This window comes from Taudactylus pleione, unplaced genomic scaffold (assembly GCF_031769625.1).
Source record: "Taudactylus pleione unplaced genomic scaffold, aTauple2 ptg000109l, whole genome shotgun sequence".
NCBI lineage: Eukaryota > Metazoa > Chordata > Amphibia > Anura > Myobatrachidae > Taudactylus > Taudactylus pleione.
In genome coordinates, this window is record NW_028284511.1 from 13,821,752 (window position 1) to 13,842,541 (window position 20,790).

At 31.3% G+C, this 20,790-nt stretch overlaps 2 non-coding genes across 2 annotated transcripts; both read right to left on the reverse strand.

Moving 5' to 3' along the window:
- Positions 1–13,262: 13,262 nt before the first annotated feature.
- TRNAT-CGU (transfer RNA threonine (anticodon CGU)) lies at positions 13,263–13,335 on the reverse strand. The gene has a single exon. It is a non-coding gene; the product is annotated as a tRNA-Thr (tRNA).
- A 5,290-nt stretch (positions 13,336–18,625) lies between these two features.
- TRNAT-CGU (transfer RNA threonine (anticodon CGU)) lies at positions 18,626–18,698 on the reverse strand. Its single transcript has one exon. It is a non-coding gene; the product is annotated as a tRNA-Thr (tRNA).
- Between the last annotated feature and the right edge of the window lie 2,092 nt (positions 18,699–20,790).

Below are 20,790 nucleotides of genomic sequence, written 5' to 3' on the forward strand. Positions count from 1 at the left end.
GTACTTTTTTCAGTTACAATTGTTGTGTTTATGGTCATCTTAAGGTACTTCAAGATTGCATCAAGACAGTCACAAAACTTGGAAAAGTAGTTGTAGTCGTCTATAATGGACTAGGAATGTATTACTTTCCTTCTTAAAGAGCTGTAGGAGAGAGGCCAGGTTAACATAAAACAAAATATTTTATCCTCCTGCCTTATAAAGGAACACTTCAACTTTGGTTTTCATTATACTTTAACACTAATATGACAATTTAAAATGTAGGATTATGTATACTGTTTTATTTCAGTTGGTCCTATTTATTGTCATGTTGATTCCTTTACTGTATTATTTATGGGGACATTTATGAAAACATGTAGAAGTAGTGGAAGACACCTATGTAAATTGGTGAATAGAAATGATTCTAAAACTGTAAAAAGTAATTCATAGCAATTTCTAACTTTTTTAGCAAATAAAATCCAATATGTCATTGGATTTTATTAATTGTATCTCATTGTCCAAAAATCCACTTTTTACAAATGGCCTATTCTGATATATATGCAATATCTATAATTGAGGTATACCTGGTAGACACTTTGAATCAAATTCTTTAAATGCATTTTAAAATTGGCTGTTTTATGTTAGTGTGTATATAATATAGATACAAAATTGGTCAAAGTTTCCATGGCTTTCCAACTTTAGGATCCATAGGGTGGAATTATTTCAAAATATTATAGCCGCACATATTTATAGAGTTATTTGTAGTCATTAGTGGTCATTACCATGAGTCTGCTTGCACGTGTAGAGTATATATGCTTACATGTTCAAATCTGCCTTCAGTTATATCTATTGTCACCTATGTATATCAGTTCAAAATATCAGTATCAATTGAGCAAGATGAAATCTGCTCTATGTAATGCATGTTGATATGTGCTTTAAATGCTCTTTTCAAATTAAAATAATTGGAAATCTTTAATATTAATTTTACAATGATGGTGAATAACCATGCTGGCAGTATCAGTTTGAAGGAAATTGATACAATAAAAGATTACACAAATATTTTCAACTATGCTCTTGAAACTAGTCAATAGATTAGACTGAATGTGATAAGAGTCTTTCCAATTTGGCTATACAAGTGTGTGTATTTATCATCTTCTCATATAGCATACTGAAGCAGAGTATTGCAATATAGGGTGCTGCAACTTAAATTTTAGCAGCTGTAACAATAAAGAAGAATTAGGCCCCAGTGAAAGTTGAACTCATGACACCTGGTTTACGAGACCAGTGCTCTAACCCCTGACCTATGGAGCCATTTGGTTAAGTGTTGTTATACACATTTTGGTTTCTGGTTGAGGATGGAAAACAATATACATCAAATTTCAAATCTTTTCGGGTAAATGTACTTTTTTCAATTACAATTGTTGTGTTTATGGTCATCTTAAGGTACTTCAAGATTGTATCAAGACAGCCACATAAAATTGGCAAAGTAGTTGTAGTCGTCTATAATGGACTAGGAATGTATTACTTTGCTTCTTAAAGAGCTGTAGGAGAGAGGCCAGGTTAACATAAAACAAAATATTTTATCCTCCTGCTTTATAAAGGAACACTTCAACTTTGGTTTTCGACATACTTTAACACTAATATGACAATTTAAAATGTAGGCTTATGTATGCTGTTTTCTTTCAGTTGGTCCTATTTATTGTCATGTTGACTCATTTACTGTATTATTTATGGGGACATTTATGAAAACATGTAGAAGTAGTGGAAGACACCTATGTAAATTGGTGAATAGAAATGATTCTACAACCGTAAAAAGTAATTCAATTTCTATTTTTTTTAGCAAATAAAATACAATATCTCATTGGATTTTATTAATTATATCTCTTTGTCCAAAAATCCACTTTTTACAAATGTAGACACTTTGAATCAAATTATTTAAATGCATTTTAAAATGAGCTTTCTTATGTTAGTGTGGAGTGTATAAAATACAGTTACAAAATTGGTCATACTTTCCATGGCTTTCCAACTTTAGGATCCATAGGGTGGAATTATTTCAAAATGTTATAGACGGACATCTTTATAGAGTTATTTGAAGTCATTACTGGTCATTACCCTGAGTCTGCTTGCAGGTGCAGAGTATATATGCTTATATGTTCAAGTCTGCCTTCAGTTATATCTATTGGCACCTATGTTTCAGTTCAAATTATCGGTATCAACTGAGCAAAATTAAATCTTCTATATGCAATGCATGTTGATATGTGCTTTAACTGCTCTTTTTAAAGTAAAATAATTGGAAATCTTTTATATTAATTTGATAATGATAGTGAATAACCATGTTAGGAGTATCAGTTTGAAGGAAATTGGTCCAATAAAAGATAACACAAATATTTTCTTGAAACCAGTCAATAAATTAGACTGAATGTGATATGACTCTTTCCAATTTGGCTATATAAGTGTGTATATTCATCATCTTTTCATTTAGCGTACTAAAGCAGAGTGTTGCAATATAGGGTGCTGTATCTTAAGTTTTAGCAGCTGTAACAACAAGGAAGCATTAGGCCCCAGTGAACTCATGACACCTGGTTTACAAGACCAGTGCTCTAACCCCTGAGCTATGAAACCATTTGGTTAAGTGTTTTTATACACATTTTGGTGTCTGGTTGAGGATGGAAAACAATATACAGCAAATTTCAAATCTTTTCGGGTAACTGTACTTTTTTCAATTACAATTGCTGTGTTTATGGTCATCTTAAGGTAATTCAAGATTGCATCAAGACAGTCACAAAAATTGGCAAAGTAGTTGTAGTCATCTATAATGGACTAGGAATGTATTACTTTGCTTCTTAAAGAGCTGTAGGAGAGAGGCCAGGTTAACATAAAACAAAATATTTTATCCTCCTGCCTTATAAAGGAACTCTTCAACATTGGTTTTCATTATACTTTAACACTAATATGACAATTTAAAATGTAGGCTTATGTATACTGTTTTCTTTCAGTTGGTCCTATTTATTGCCATGTTGACTCGTTTACTGTATTATTTATGGGGACATTTATGAAAACATGTAGAAGTAGTGGAAGACACCTATGTAAATTGGTGAATAGAAATGATTCTAAAACTGTAAAAAGTAATTCATAGCAATTACTAACTTTTTTAGCAAATAAAATCCAATATGTCATTGGATTTTATTAATTGTATCTCATTGTCCAAAAATCCACTTTTTACAAATGGCCTACTCTGATATATATGCAATATATATAATTGAGGTATACCTGGTAGACACTTTGAATCAAATTCTTTAAATGCATTTTAAAATTGGCTGTTTTATGTTAGTGTGTATATAATATAGATAAAAAATTGGTCAAACTTTCCATTGCTTTCCAACCTTAGGATCCATAGGGTGGAATTATTTCAAAATATTATAGCCGCACATATTTATAGAGTTATTTGTAGTCATTAGTGGTCATTACCATGAGTCTGCTTGCACGTGTAAAGTATATATGCTTACATTTTCAAATCAGCCTTCAGTTATATCTATTGTCACCTATGTATATCAGTTCAAAATATCAGTATCAATTGAGCAAGATGAAATCTGCTCTATGCAATGCATGTTGATATGTGCTTTAAATGCTCTTTTTAAATTAAAATAATTGGAAATATTTAATATTAATTTTACAATAATGGTGAATAACCATGCTGGCAGTATCAGTTTGAAGGAAATTGATCCAACAAAATATTACACAAATATTTTCAACTATGCTCTTGAAACTTGTCAATAGATTAGACTGAATGTGATAAGTGTCTTTCCAATTTGGCTATACAAGTGTGTGTATTCATCATCTTCTCATTTAGCATACTAAAGCAGAGTATTGCAATATAGGGTGCGGCAAATTAAGTTTTAGCAGCTGTAACAATAAAGAAGAATTAGGCCCCAGTGAGAGTTGAACTCATGACACCTGGTTTATGAGACCAGTGCTCTAACCCCTGAGATATGGAGCAATTTAGTTAAGTGTTTTTATACACATTTTGATTTCTGGTTGAGGATGGAATACAATATACATCAAATTTCAAATCTTTTCGGGTAAATGTACTTTTTTCAATTACAATTGTTGTGTTTATGGTCATCTTAAGGTGCTTCAAGATTGTATCAAGACAGTCACATAAAATTGGCAAAGTAGTTGTAGTCGTCTATAATAGACTAGGAATGTATTACTTTGCTTCTTAAAGAGCTGTAGGAGAGAGGCCAGGTTAACATATAACAAAATATTTTATCCTCCTGCTTTATAAAGGAAAACTTCAACTTTGGTTTTCATTATACTTTAACACTAATATGACAATTTAAAATGTAGGCTTATGTATACTGTTTTCTTTCAGTTGGTCCTATTTATTGTCATGTTGACTCCTTTACTGTATTATTTATGGGGACATTTATGAAAACATGTAGAAGTAGTGGAAGACACCTATGTAAAGTGGTGACTAGAAATGATTCTACAACTGTAAAAAGTAATTCAATTTCTAATTTTTTTAGCAAATAAAATACAATATCTCATTGGATTTTATTAATTATATCTTTGTCCAAAAATCCACTTTTTACAAATGTAGACACATTGAATCAAATTATTTAAATGCATTTTAAAATGAGCTTTCTTATGTTAGTGTGGAGTGTATATAATACAGATACAAAATTGGTCATACTTTCCATGGCTTTCCAACTTTAGGATCCATAGGGTGGAATTATTTCAAAATGTTATAGCCGGACATCGTTATAGAGTTATTTGAAGTCATTACTGGTCATTACCCTGAGTATGCTTGCAGGTGCAGAGTATATATGCTTATATGTTCAAATCTGCCTTCAGTTATATCTATTGGCACCTAAGTATCAGTTCAAAATATCGGTATCAATTGAGCAAAATGAAATCTGCTCTATGCAATGCATCTTGATATGTGCTTTAATGCTCTTTTTAAAGTAAAATAATTGGAAATCTTTTATATTAATTTTATAATGATAGTGAATAACCATGTTAGGAGTATCAGTTTGAAGGAAATTGGTCCAATAAAAGATAACACAAATATTTTCTTGAAACCAGTCAATAGATTAGACTGAATGTGATATGTCTCTTTCTAATTTGGCTATACAAGTGTGTATATTCATCATCTTTTCATTTAGTGTACTAAAGCAGAGTATTGCATTATAGGGTGCTGCATCTTAAGTTTTAGCAGCTGTAACAACAATGAAGCATTAGGCCCCAGTGAACTCATGACACCTGGTTTACAAGACCAGTGCTCTAACCCCTGAGCTATGAGACCATTTGGTTAAGTGTTTTTATACACATTTTGGTGTCTGGTTGAGGATGGAAAACAATATACAGCAAATTTCAAATCTTTTCCAGCAAATGTACTTTTTTCAGTTACAATTGTTGTGTTTATGGTCATCTTAAGGTACTTCAAGATTGCATCAAGACAGTCACAAAACTTGGAAAAGCAGTTGTAGTCGTCTATAATGGACTAGGAATGTATTACTTTCCTTCTTAAAGAGCTGTAGGAGAGAAGCCAGGTTAACATAAAACAAAATATTTTATCCTCCTGCCTTATAAAGGAACACTTCAACTTTGGTTTTCATTATACTTTAACACTAATATGACAATTTAAAATGTAGGATTATGTATACTGTTTTCTTTCAGTTGGTCCTATTTATTGTCATGTTGATTCCTTTACTGTATTATTTATGGGGACATTTATGAAAACATGTAGAAGTAGTGGAAGACACCTATGTAAATTGGAGAATAGAAATGATTCTAAAACTGTAAAAAGTAATTCATAGCAATTTCTAACTTTTTTAGCAAATAAAATCCAATATGTCATTGGATTTTATTAATTGTATCTCATTGTCCAAAAATCCACTTTTTACAAATGGCCTATTCTGATATATATGCAATATCTATAATTGAGGTATACCTGGTAGACACTTTGAATCAAATTGTTTAAATGCATTTTAAAATTGGCTGTTTTATGTTAGTGTGTATATAATATAGATACAAAATTGGTCAAAGTTTCCATGGCTTTCCAACTGTAGGATCCATAGGGTGGAATTATTTCAAAATATTATACCCGCACATATTTATAGAGTTATTTGTAGTCATTAGTGGTCATTACCATGAGTCTGCTTGCACGTGTAGAGTATATATGCTTACATGTTCAAATCAGCCTTCAGTTATATCTATTGTCACCTATGTATATCAGTTCAAAATATCAGTATCAATTGAGCAAGATGAAATCTGCTCTATGCAATGCATGTTGATATGTGCTTTAAATGCTCTTTTTAAATTAAAATAATTGGAAATCTTTAATATTAATTTTACAATGATGGTGAATAACCATGCTGGCAGTATCAGTTTGAAGGAAATTGATCCAATAAAAGATTACACAAATATTTTCAACTATGCTCTTGAAACTAGTCAATAGATTAGACTGAATGTGATAAGTGTCTTTCCAATTTGGCTATACAAGTGTGTGTATTCATCATCTTCTCATTTAGCATACTAAAGCAGAGTATTGCAATATAGGGTGCTGCAAATTAAGTTTTAGCAGCTGTAACAATAAAGAAGAATTAGGCCCCAGTGAGAGTTGAACTCATGACACCTGGTTAACGAGACCAGTGCTCTAACCCCTGAGCTATTGAGCCATTTGGTTAAGTGTTGTTATACACATTTTGGTTTCTGGTTGAGGATGGAAAACAATATACATCAAATTTCAAATCTTTTCGGGTAAATGTACTTTTTTCAATTACAATTGTTGTGTTTATGGTCATCTTAAGGTACTTCAAGATTGTATCAAGACAGCCACATAAAATTGGCAAAGTAGTTGTAGTCGTCTATAATGGACTAGGAATGTATTACTTTGCTTCTTAAAGAGCTGTAGGAGAGAGGCCAGGTTAACATAAAACAAAATATTTTATCCTCCTGCTTTATAAAGGAACACTTCAACTTTGGTTTTCGACATACTTTAACACTAATATGACAATTTAAAATGTAGGCTTATGTATGCTGTTTTCTTTCAGTTGGTCCTATTTATTGTCATGTTGACTCATTTACTGTATTATTTATGGGGACATTTATGAAAACATGTAGAAGTAGTGGAAGACACCTATGTAAATTGGTGAATAGAAATGATTCTACAACCGTAAAAAGTAATTCAATTTCTACTTTTTTTTAGCAAATAAAATACAATATCTCATTGGATTTTATTAATTATATCTCTTTGTCCAAAAATCCACTTTTTACAAATGTAGACACTTTGAATCAAATTATTTAAATGCATTTTAAAATGAGCTTTCTTATGTTAGTGTGGAGTGTATAAATTACAGTTACAAAATTGGTCATACTTTCCATGGCTTTCCAACTTTAGGATCCATAGGGTGGAATTATTTCAAAATGTTATAGCCGGACATCTTTATAGAGTTATTTGAAGTCATTACTGGTCATTACCCTGAGTCTGCTTGCAGGTGCAGAGTATATATGCTTATATGTTCAAGTCTGCCTTCATTTATATCTATTGGCACCTATGTTTCAGTTCAAATTATCGGTATCAACTGAGCAAAATTAAATCTTCTATATGCAATGCATGTTGATATGTGCTTTAACTGCTCTTTTTAAAGTAAAATAATTGGAAATCTTTTATATTAATTTGATAATGATAGTGAATAACCATGTTAGGAGTATCAGTTTGAAGGAAATTGGTCCAATAAAAGATAACACAAATATTTTCTTGAAACCAGTCAATAAATTAGACTGAATGTGATATGACTCTTTCCAATTTGGCTATACAAGTGTGTATATTCATCATCTTTTCATTTAGCGTACTAAAGCAGAGTGTTGCAATATAGGGTGCTGTATCTTAAGTTTTAGCAGCTGTAACAACAAGGAAGCATTAGGCCCCAGTGAACTCATGACACCTGGTTTACAAGACCAGTGCTCTAACCCCTGAGCTATGAAACCATTTGGTTAAGTGTTTTTATACACATTTTGATGTCTGGTTGAGGATGGAAAACAATATACAGCAAATTTCAAATCTTTTCCGGTAACTGTACTTTTTTCAATTTCAATTGTTGTGTTTATGGTCATCTTAAGGTACTTCAAGATTGTATCAAGACAGTCACAAAAATTGGCAAAGTAGTTGTAGTCATCTATAATGGACTAGGAATGTGTTCCTTTGCTTCTTAAAGAGCTGTAGGAGAGAGGCCAGGTTAACATAAAACAAAATATTTTATCCTCCTGCCTTATAAAGGAACTCTTCAACTTTGGTTTTCATTATACTTTAACACTAATATGACAATTTAAAATGTAGGCTTATGTATACTGTTTTCTTTCAGTTGGTCCTATTTATTGTCATGTTGACTCATTTACTGTATTATTTATGGGGACATTTATGAAAACATGTAGAAGTAGTAGAAGACACCTATGTAAATTAGTGAACAGAAATGATTCTACAACTGTAAAAAGTAATTCAATTCTAAATTTTTTTAGCAAATAAAATACAATATCTCATTGGATTTTATTAATTATATCACTTTGTCCAAAAATCCACTTTTTACAAATGTAGACACTTTGAATCAAATTATTTAAATACATTTTAAAATGAGCTTTCTTATGTTAGTGTGGAGTGTATATAATACAGATACAAAATTGGTCATACTTTCCATGGCTTTCCAACTTTAGGATCCATAGGGTGGAATTATTTCAAAATGTTATAGCCGGACATCTTTATAGAGTTATTTGAAGTCATTACTGGTCATTACCCTGAGTCTGCTTGCAGGTGCAGAGTATATATGCTTATATGTTCAAATCTGCCTTCAGTTATATCTATTGGCACCTATGTATCAGTTCAAACTATCGGTATCAATTGAGCAAAATGAAATCTGCTCTATGCAATGCATCTTGATATGTGCTTTAATGCTCTTTTTAAAGTAAAATAATTGGAAATCTTTTATATTAATTTTATAATGATAGTGAATAACCATGTTAGGAGTATCAGTTTGAAGGAAATTGGTCCAATAAAAGATAACACAAATATTTTCTTGAAACCAGTCAATAGATTAGACTGAATGTGTTATGTCTCTTTCCAATTTGGCTATACAAGTGTGTATATTCATCATCTTCTCATTTAGTGTACTAAAGCAGAGTATTGCAATATAGGGTGCTGCATCTTAAGTTTTAGCAGCTGTAACAACAATGATGCATTAGGCCCCAGTGAACTCATGACACCTGGTTTACAAGACCAGTGCTCTAACCCCTGAGCTATGAGACCATTTGGTTAAGTGTTTTTATACACATTTTGGTGTCTGGTTGAGGATGGAAAACAATATACGGCAAATTTCAAATCTTTTCCTGTAAATGTACTTTTTTCAGTTACAATTGTTGTGTTTATGGTCATCTTAAGTTACTTCAAGATTGCATCAAGACAGTCACAAAACTTGGAAAAGTAGTTGTAGTCGTCTATAATGGACTAGGAATGTATTACTTTCCTTCTTAAAGAGCTGTAGGAGAGAGGCCAGGTTAACATAAAACAAAATATTTTATCCTCCTGCCTTATAAAGGAACTCTTCAACATTGGTTTTCATTATACTTTAACACTAATATGACAATTTAAAATGTAGGCTTATGTATACTGTTTTCTTTCAGTTGGTCCTATTTATTGCCATGTTGACTCGTTTACTGTATTATTTATGGGGACATTTATGAAAACATGTAGAAGTAGTGGAAGACACCTATGTAAATTGGTGAATAGAAATGATTCTAAAACTGTAAAAAGTAATTCATAGCAATTACTAACTTTTTTAGCAAATAAAATCCAATATGTCATTGGATTTTATTAATTGTATCTCATTGTCCAAAAATCCACTTTTTACAAATGGCCTACTCTGATATATATGCAATATATATAATTGAGGTATACCTGGTAGACACTTTGAATCAAATTCTTTAAATGCATTTTAAAATTGGCTGTTTTATGTTAGTGTGTATATAATATAGATAAAAAATTGGTCAAACTTTCCATTGCTTTCCAACCTTAGGATCCATAGGGTGGAATTATTTCAAAATATTATAGCCGCACATATTTATAGAGTTATTTGTAGTCATTAGTGGTCATTACCATGAGTCTGCTTGCACGTGTAAAGTATATATGCTTACATTTTCAAATCAGCCTTCAGTTATATCTATTGTCACCTATGTATATCAGTTCAAAATATCAGTATCAATTGAGCAAGATGAAATCTGCTCTATGCAATGCATGTTGATATGTGCTTTAAATGCTCTTTTTAAATTAAAATAATTGGAAATATTTAATATTAATTTTACAATAATGGTGAATAACCATGCTGGCAGTATCAGTTTGAAGGAAATTGATCCAACAAAATATTACACAAATATTTTCAACTATGCTCTTGAAACTTGTCAATAGATTAGACTGAATGTGATAAGTGTCTTTCCAATTTGGCTATACAAGTGTGTGTATTCATCATCTTCTCATTTAGCATACTAAAGCAGAGTATTGCAATATAGGGTGCTGCAAATTAAGTTTTAGCAGCTGTAACAATAAAGAAGAATTAGGCCCCAGTGAGAGTTGAACTCATGACACCTGGTTTATGAGACCAGTGCTCTAACCCCTGAGATATGGAGCAATTTAGTTAAGTGTTTTTATACACATTTTGATTTCTGGTTGAGGATGGAATACAATATACATCAAATTTCAAATCTTTTCGGGTAAATGTACTTTTTTCAATTACAATTGTTGTGTTTATGGTCATCTTAAGGTGCTTCAAGATTGTATCAAGACAGTCACATAAAATTGGCAAAGTAGTTGTAGTCGTCTATAATAGACTAGGAATGTATTACTTTGCTTCTTAAAGAGCTGTAGGAGAGAGGCCAGGTTAACATAAAACAAAATATTTTATCCTCCTGCTTTATAAAGGAAAACTTCAACTTTGGTTTTCATTATACTTTAACACTAATATGACAATTTAAAATGTAGGCTTATGTATACTGTTTTCTTTCAGTTGGTCCTATTTATTGTCATGTTGACTCCTTTACTGTATTATTTATGGGGACATTTATGAAAACATGTAGAAGTAGTGGAAGACACCTATGTAAAGTGGTGACTAGAAATGATTCTACAACTGTAAAAAGTAATTCAATTTCTAATTTTTTTAGCAAATAAAATACAATATCTCATTGGATTTTATTAATTATATCTTTGTCCAAAAATCCACTTTTTACAAATGTAGACACATTGAATCAAATTATTTAAATGCATTTTAAAATGAGCTTTCTTATGTTAGTGTGGAGTGTATATAATACAGATACAAAATTGGTCATACTTTCCATGGCTTTCCAACTTTAGGATCCATAGGGTGGAATTATTTCAAAATGTTATAGCCGGACATCTTTATAGAGTTATTTGAAGTCATTACTGGTCATTACCCTGAGTCGGCTTGCAGGTGCAGAGTATATATGCTTATATGTTCAAATCTGCCTTCAGTTATATCTATTGGCACCTATGTATCAGTTCAAAATATCGGTATCAATTGAGCAAAATGAAATCTGCTCTATGCAATGCATCTTGATATGTGCTTTAATGCTCTTTTTAAAGTAAAATAATTGGAAATCTTTTATATTAATTTTATAATGATAGTGAATAACCATGTTAGGAGTATCAGTTTGAAGGAAATTGGTCCAATAAAAGATAACACAAATATTTTCTTGAAACCAGTCAATAGATTAGACTGAATGTGATATGTCTCTTTCTAATTTGGCTATACAAGTGTGTATATTCATCATCTTTTCATTTAGTGTACTAAAGCAGAGTATTGCATTATAGGGTGCTGCATCTTAAGTTTTAGCAGCTGTAACAACAATGAAGCATTAGGCCCCAGTGAACTCATGACACCTGGTTTACAAGACCAGTGCTCTAACCCCTGAGCTATGAGACCATTTGGTTAAGTGTTTTTATACACATTTTGGTGTCTGGTTGAGGATGGAAAACAATATACAGCAAATTTCAAATCTTTTCCAGCAAATGTACTTTTTTCAGTTACAATTGTTGTGTTTATGGTCATCTTAAGGTACTTCAAGATTGCATCAAGACAGTCACAAAACTTGGAAAAGCAGTTGTAGTCGTCTATAATGGACTAGGAATGTATTACTTTCCTTCTTAAAGAGCTGTAGGAGAGAAGCCAGGTTAACATAAAACAAAATATTTTATCCTCCTGCCTTATAAAGGAACACTTCAACTTTGGTTTTCATTATACTTTAACACTAATATGACAATTTAAAATGTAGGATTATGTATACTGTTTTCTTTCAGTTGGTCCTATTTATTGTCATGTTGATTCCTTTACTGTATTATTTATGGGGACATTTATGAAAACATGTAGAAGTAGTGGAAGACACCTATGTAAATTGGAGAATAGAAATGATTCTAAAACTGTAAAAAGTAATTCATAGCAATTTCTAACTTTTTTAGCAAATAAAATCCAATATGTCATTGGATTTTATTAATTGTATCTCATTGTCCAAAAATCCACTTTTTACAAATGGCCTATTCTGATATATATGCAATATCTATAATTGAGGTATACCTGGTAGACACTTTGAATCAAATTCTTTAAATGCATTTTAAAATTGGCTGTTTTATGTTAGTGTGTATATAATATAGATACAAAATTGGTCAAAGTTTCCATGGCTTTCCAACTGTAGGATCCATAGGGTGGAATTATTTCAAAATATTATACCCGCACATATTTATAGAGTTATTTGTAGTCATTAGTGGTCATTACCATGAGTCTGCTTGCACGTGTAGAGTATATATGCTTACATGTTCAAATCAGCCTTCAGTTATATCTATTGTCACCTATGTATATCAGTTCAAAATATCAGTATCAATTGAGCAAGATGAAATCTGCTCTATGCAATGCATGTTGATATGTGCTTTAAATGCTCTTTTTAAATTAAAATAATTGGAAATCTTTAATATTAATTTTACAATGATGGTGAATAACCATGCTGGCAGTATCAGTTTGAAGGAAATTGATCCAATAAAAGATTACACAAATATTTTCAACTATGCTCTTGAAACTAGTCAATAGATTAGACTGAATGTGATAAGTGTCTTTCCAATTTGGCTATACAAGTGTGTGTATTCATCATCTTCTCATTTAGCATACTAAAGCAGAGTATTGCAATATAGGGTGCTGCAAATTAAGTTTTAGCAGCTGTAACAATAAAAAAGAATTAGGCCCCAGTGAGAGTTGAACTCATGACACCTGGTTAACGAGACCAGTGCTCTAACCCCTGAGCTATGGAGCCATTTGGTTAAGTGTTGTTATACACATTTTGGTTTCTTGTTGAGGATGGAAAACAATATACATCAAATTTCAAATCTTTTCGGGTAAATGTACTTTTTTCAATTACAATTGTTGTGTTTATGGTCATCTTAAGGTACTTCAAGATTGTATCAAGACAGCCACATAAAATTGGCAAAGTAGTTGTAGTCGTCTATAATGGACTAGGAATGTATTACTTTGCTTCTTAAAGAGCTGTAGGAGAGAGGCCAGGTTAACATAAAACAAAATATTTTATCCTCCTGCTTTATAAAGGAACACTTCAACTTTGGTTTTCGACATACTTTAACACTAATATGACAATTTAAAATGTAGGCTTATGTATGCTGTTTTCTTTCAGTTGGTCCTATTTATTGTCATGTTGACTCATTTACTGTTTTATTTATGGGGACATTTATGAAAACATGTAGAAGTAGTGGAAGACACCTATGTAAATTGGTGAATAGAAATGATTCTACAACCGTAAAAAGTAATTCAATTTCTACTTTTTTTTAGCAAATAAAATACAATATCTCATTGGATTTTATTAATTATATCTCTTTGTCCAAAAATCCACTTTTTACAAATGTAGACACTTTGAATCAAATTATTTAAATGCATTTTAAAATGAGCTTTCTTATGTTAGTGTGGAGTGTATAAAATACAGTTACAAAATTGGTCATACTTTCCATGGCTTTCCAACTTTAGGATCCATAGGGTGGAATTATTTCAAAATGTTATAGCCGGACATCTTTATAGAGTTATTTGAAGTCATTACTGGTCATTACCCTGAGTCTGCTTGCAGGTGCAGAGTATATATGCTTATATGTTCAAGTCTGCCTTCAGTTATATCTATTGGCACCTATGTTTCAGTTCAAATTATCGGTATCAACTGAGCAAAATTAAATCTTCTATATGCAATGCATGTTGAAATGTGCTTTAACTGCTCTTTTTAAAGTAAAATAATTGGAAATCTTTTATATTAATTTGATAATGATAGTGAATAACCATGTTAGGAGTATCAGTTTGAAGGAAATTGGTCCAATAAAAGATAACACAAATATTTTCTTGAAACCAGTCAATAAATTAGACTGAATGTGATATGACTCTTTCCAATTTGGCTATACAAGTGTGTATATTCATCATCTTTTCATTTAGCGTACTAAAGCAGAGTGTTGCAATATAGGGTGCTGTATCTTAAGTTTTAGCAGCTGTAACAACAAGGAAGCATTAGGCCCCAGTGAACTCATGACACCTGGTTTACAAGACCAGTGCTCTAACCCCTGAGCTATGAAACCATTTGGTTAAGTGTTTTTATACACATTTTGATGTCTGGTTGAGGATGGAAAACAATATACAGCAAATCTTTTCCGGTAACTGTACTTTTTTCAATTTCAATTGTTGTGTTTATGGTCATCTTAAGGTACTTCAAGATTGTATCAAGACAGTCACAAAAATTGGCAAAGTAGTTGTAGTCATCTATAATGGACTAGGAATGTGTTACTTTGCTTCTTAAAGAGCTGTAGGAGAGAGGCCAGGTTAACATAAAACAAAATATTTTATCCTCCTGCCTTATAAAGGAACTCTTCAACTTTGGTTTTCATTATACTTTAACACTAATATGACAATTTAAAATGTAGGCTTATGTATACTGTTTTCTTTCAGTTGGTCCTATTTATTGTCATGTTGACTCATTTACTGTATTATTTATGGGGACATTTATGAAAACATGTAGAAGTAGTAGAAGACACCTATGTAAATTAGTGAACAGAAATGATTCTACAACTGTAAAAAGTAATTCATAGCAATTACTAACTTTTTTAGCAAATAAAATCCAATATGTCATTGGATTTTATTAATTGTATCTCATTGTCCAAAAATCCACTTTTTACAAATGGCCTGCTCTGATATATATGCAATATATATAATTGAGGTATACCTGGTAGACACTTTGAATCAAATTCTTTAAATGCATTTTAAAATTGGCTGTTTTATGTTAGTGTGTATATAATATAGATAAAAAATTGGTCAAACTTTCCATTGCTTTCCAACCTTAGGATCCATAGGGTGGAATTATTTCAAAATATTATAGCCGCACATATTTATAGAGTTATTTGTAGTCATTAGTGGTCATTACCATGAGTCTGCTTGCACGTGTAAAGTATATATGCTTACATTTTCAAATCAGCCTTCAGTTATATCTATTGTCACCTATGTATATCAGTTCAAAATATCAGTATCAATTGAGCAAGATGAAATCTGCTCTATGCAATGCATGTTGATATGTGCTTTAAATGCTCTTTTTAAATTAAAATAATTGGAAATATTTAATATTAATTTTACAATAATGGTGAATAACCATGCTGGCAGTATCAGTTTGAAGGAAATTGATCCAACAAAATATTACACAAATATTTTCAACTATGCTCTTGAAACTTGTCAATAGATTAGACTGAATGTGATAAGTGTCTTTCCAATTTGGCTATACAAGTGTGTGTATTCATCATCTTCTCATTTAGCATACTAAAGCAGAGTATTGCAATATAGGGTGCTGCAAATTAAGTTTTAGCAGCTGTAACAATAAAGAAGAATTAGGCCCCAGTGAGAGTTGAACTCATGACACCTGGTTTATGAGACCAGTGCTCTAACCCCTGAGATATGGAGCAATTTAGTTAAGTGTTTTTATACACATTTTGATTTCTGGTTGAGGATGGAATACAATATACATCAAATTTCAAATCTTTTCGGGTAAATGTACTTTTTTCAATTACAATTGTTGTGTTTATGGTCATCTTAAGGTGCTTCAAGATTGTATCAAGACAGTCACATAAAATTGGCAAAGTAGTTGTAGTCGTCTATAATAGACTAGGAATGTATTACTTTGCTTCTTAAAGAGCTGTAGGAGAGAGGCCAGGTTAACATAAAACAAAATATTTTATCCTCCTGCTTTATAAAGGAAAACTTCAACTTTGGTTTTCATTATACTTTAACACTAATATGACAATTTAAAATGTAGGCTTATGTATACTGTTTTCTTTCAGTTGGTCCTATTTATTGTCATGTTGACTCCTTTACTGTATTATTTATGGGGACATTTATGAAAACATGTAGAAGTAGTGGAAGACACCTATGTAAAGTGGTGACTAGAAATGATTCTACAACTGTAAAAAGTAATTCAATTTCTAATTTTTTTAGCAAATAAAATACAATATCTCATTGGATTTTATTAATTATATCTTTGTCCAAAAATCCACTTTTTACAAATGTAGACACATTGAATCAAATTATTTAAATGCATTTTAAAATGAGCTTTCTTATGTTAGTGTGGAGTGTATATAATACAGATACAAAATTGGTCATACTTTCCATGGCTTTCCAACTTTAGGATCCATAGGGTGGAATTATTTCAAAATGTTATAGCCGGACATCTTTATAGAGTTATTTGAAGTCATTACTGGTCATTACCCTGAGTCGGCTTGCAGGTGCAGAGTATATATGCTTATATGTTCAAATCTGCCTTCAGTTATATCTATTGGCACCTATGTATCAGTTCAAAATATCGGTATCAATTGAGCAAAATGAAATCTGCTCTATGCAATGCATCTTGATATGTGCTTTAATGCTCTTTTTAAAGTAAAATAATTGGAAATCTTTTATATTAATTTTATAATGATAGTGAATAACCATGTTAGGAGTATCAGTTTGAAGGAAATTGGTCCAATAAAAGATAACACAAATATTTTCTTGAAACCAGTCAATAGATTAGACTGAATGTGATATGTCTCTTTCTAATTTGGCTATACAAGTGTGTATATTCATCATCTTTTCATTTAGTGTACTAAAGCAGAGTATTGCATTATAGGGTGCTGCATCTTAAGTTTTAGCAGCTGTAACAACAATGAAGCATTAGGCCCCAGTGAACTCATGACACCTGGTTTACAAGACCAGTGCTCTAACCCCTGAGCTATGAGACCATTTGGTTAAGTGTTTTTATACACATTTTGGTGTCTGGTTGAGGATGGAAAACAATATACAGCAAATTTCAAATCTTTTCCAGTAAATGTACTTTTTTCAGTTACAATTGTTGTGTTTATGGTCATCTTAAGGTACTTCAAGATTGCATCAAGACAGTCACAAAACTTGGAAAAGCAGTTGTAGTCGTCTATAATGGACTAGGAATGTATTACTTTCCTTCTTAAAGAGCTGTAGGAGAGAAGCCAGGTTAACATAAAACAAAATATTTTATCCTCCTGCCTTATAAAGGAACACTTCAACTTTGGTTTTCATTATACTTTTACACTAATATGACAATTTAAAATGTAGGATTATGTATACTGTTTTCTTTCAGTTGGTCCTATTTATTGTCATGTTGATTCCTTTACTGTATTATTTATGGGGACATTTATGAAAACATGTAGAAGTAGTGGAAGACACCTATGTAAATTGGAGAATAGAAATGATTCTAAAACTGTAAAAAGTAATTCATAGCAATTTCTAACTTTTTTAGCAAATAAAATCCAATATGTCATTGGATTTTATTAATTGTATCTCATTGTCCAAAAATCCACTTTTTACAAATGGCCTATTCTGATATATATGCAATATCTATAATTGAGGTATACCTGGTAGACACTTTGAATCAAATTCTTTAAATGCATTTTAAAATTGGCTGTTTTATGTTAGTGTGTATATAATATAGATACAAAATTGGTCAAAGTTTCCATGGCTTTCCAACTTTAGGATCCATAGGGTGGAATTATTTCAAAATATTATACCCGCACATATTTATAGAGTTATTTGTAGTCATTAGTGGTCATTACCATGAGTCTGCTTGCACGTGTAGAGTATATATGCTTACATGTTCAAATCAGCCTTCAGTTATATCTATTGTCACCTATGTATATCAGTTCAAAATATCAGTATCAATTGAGCAAGATGAAATCTGCTCTATGCAATGCATGTTGATATGTGCTTTAAATGCTCTTTTTAAATTAAAATAATTGGAAATCTTTAATATTAATTTTACAATGATGGTGAATAACCATGCTGGCAGTATCAGTTTGAAGGAAATTGATCCAATAAAAGATTACACAAATATTTTCAACTATGCTCTTGAAACTAGTCAATAGATTAGACTGAATGTGATAAGTGTCTTTCCAATTTGGCTATACAAGTGTGTGTATTCATCATCTTCTCATTTAGCATACTAAAGCAGAGTATTGCAATATAGGGTGCTGCAAATTAAGTTTTAGCAGCTGTAACAATAAAGAAGAATTAGGCCCCAGTGAGAGTTGAACTCATGACACCTGGTTAACGAGACCAGTACTCTAACCCCTGAGCTATGGAGCCATTTGGTTAAGTGTTGTTATACACATTTTGGTTTCTGGTTGAGGATGGAAAACAATATACATCAAATTTCAAATCTTTTCGGGTAAATGTACTTTTTTCAATTACAATTGTTGTGTTTATGGTCATCTTAAGGTACTTCAAGATTGTATCAAGACAGCCACATAAAATTGGCAAAGTAGTTGTAGTCGTCTATAATGGACTAGGAATGTATTACTTTGCTTCTTAAAGAGCTGTAGGAGAGAGGCCAGGTTAACATAAAACAAAATATTTTATCCTCCTGCTTTATAAAGGAACACTTCAACTTTGGTTTTCGACATACTTTAACACTAATATGACAATTTAAAATGTAGGCTTATGTATGCTGTTTTCTTTTAGTTGGTCCTATTTATTGTCATGTTGACTCATTTACTGTATTATTTATGGGGACATTTATGAAAACATGTAGAAGTAGTGGAAGACACCTATGTAAATTGGTGAATAGAAATGATTCTACAACCGTAAAAAGTAATTCAATTTCTACTTTTTTTTAGCAAATAAAATACAATATCTCATTGGATTTTATTAATTATATCTCTTTGTCCAAAAATCCACTTTTTACAAATGTAGACACTTTGAATCAAATTAATTAAATGCATTTTAAAATGAGCTTTCTTATGTTAGTGTGGAGTGTATAAAATACAGTTACAAAATTGGTCATACTTTCCATGGCTTTCCAACTTTAGGATCCATAGGGTGGAATTATTTCAAAATGTTATAGCCGGACATCTTTATAGAGTTATTTGAAGTCATTACTGGTCATTACCCTAAGTCTGCTTGCAGGTGCAGAGTATATATGCTTATATGTTCAAGTCTGCCTTCAGTTATATCTATTGGCACCTATGTTTCAGTTCAAATTATCGGTATCAACTGAGCAAAATTAAATCTTCTATATGCAATGCATGTTGATATGTGCTTTAACTGCTCTTTTTAAAGTAAAATAATTGGAAATCTTTTATATTAATTTGATAATGATAGTGAATAACCATGTTAGGAGTATCAGTTTGAAGGAAATTGGTCCAATAAAAGATAACACAAATATTTTCTTGAAACCAGTCAATAAATTAGACTGAATGTGATATGACTCTTTCCAATTTGGCTATACAAGTGTGTATATTCATCATCTTTTCATTTAGCGTACTAAAGCAGAGTGTTGCAATATAGGGTGCTGTATCTTAAGTTTTAGCAGCTGTAACAACAAGGAAGCATTAGGCCCCAGTGAACTCATGACACCTGGTTTACAAGACCAGTGCTCTAACCCCTGAGCTATGAAACCATTTGGTTAAGTGTTTTTATACACATTTTGATGTCTGGTTGAGGATGGAAAACAATATACAGCAAATTTCAAATCTTTTCCGGTAACTGTACTTTTTTCAATTTCAATTGTTGTGTTTATGGTCATCTTAAGGTACTTCAAGATTGTATCAAGACAGTCACAAAAATTGGCAAAGTAGTTGTAGTCATCTATAATGGACTAGGAATGTGTTACTTTGCTTCTTAAAGAGCTGTAGGAGAGAGGCCAGGTTAACATAAAACAAAATATTTTATCCTCCTGCCTTATAAAGGAACTCTTCAACTTTGGTTTTCATTATACTTTAACACTAATATGACAATTTAAAATGTAGGCTTATGTATACTGTTTTTTTTCAGTTGGTCCTATTTATTGTCATGTTGACTCATTTACTGTATTATTTATGGGGACATTTATGAAAACATGTAGAAGTAGTAGAAGACACCTATGTAAATTAGTGAACAGAAATGATTCTACAACTGTAAAAAGTAATTCAATTCTAAATTTTTTTAGCAAATAAAATACAATATCTCATTGGATTTTATTAATTATATCACTTTGTCCAAAAATCCACTTTTTACAAATGTAGACACTTTGAATCAAATTATTTAAATACATTTTAAAATGAGCTTTCTTATGTTAGTGTGGAGTGTATATAATACAGATACAAGATTGGTCATACTTTCCATGGCTTTCCAACTTTAGGATCCATAGGGTGGAATTATTTCAAAATGTTATAGCCGGACATCTATATAGAGTTATTTG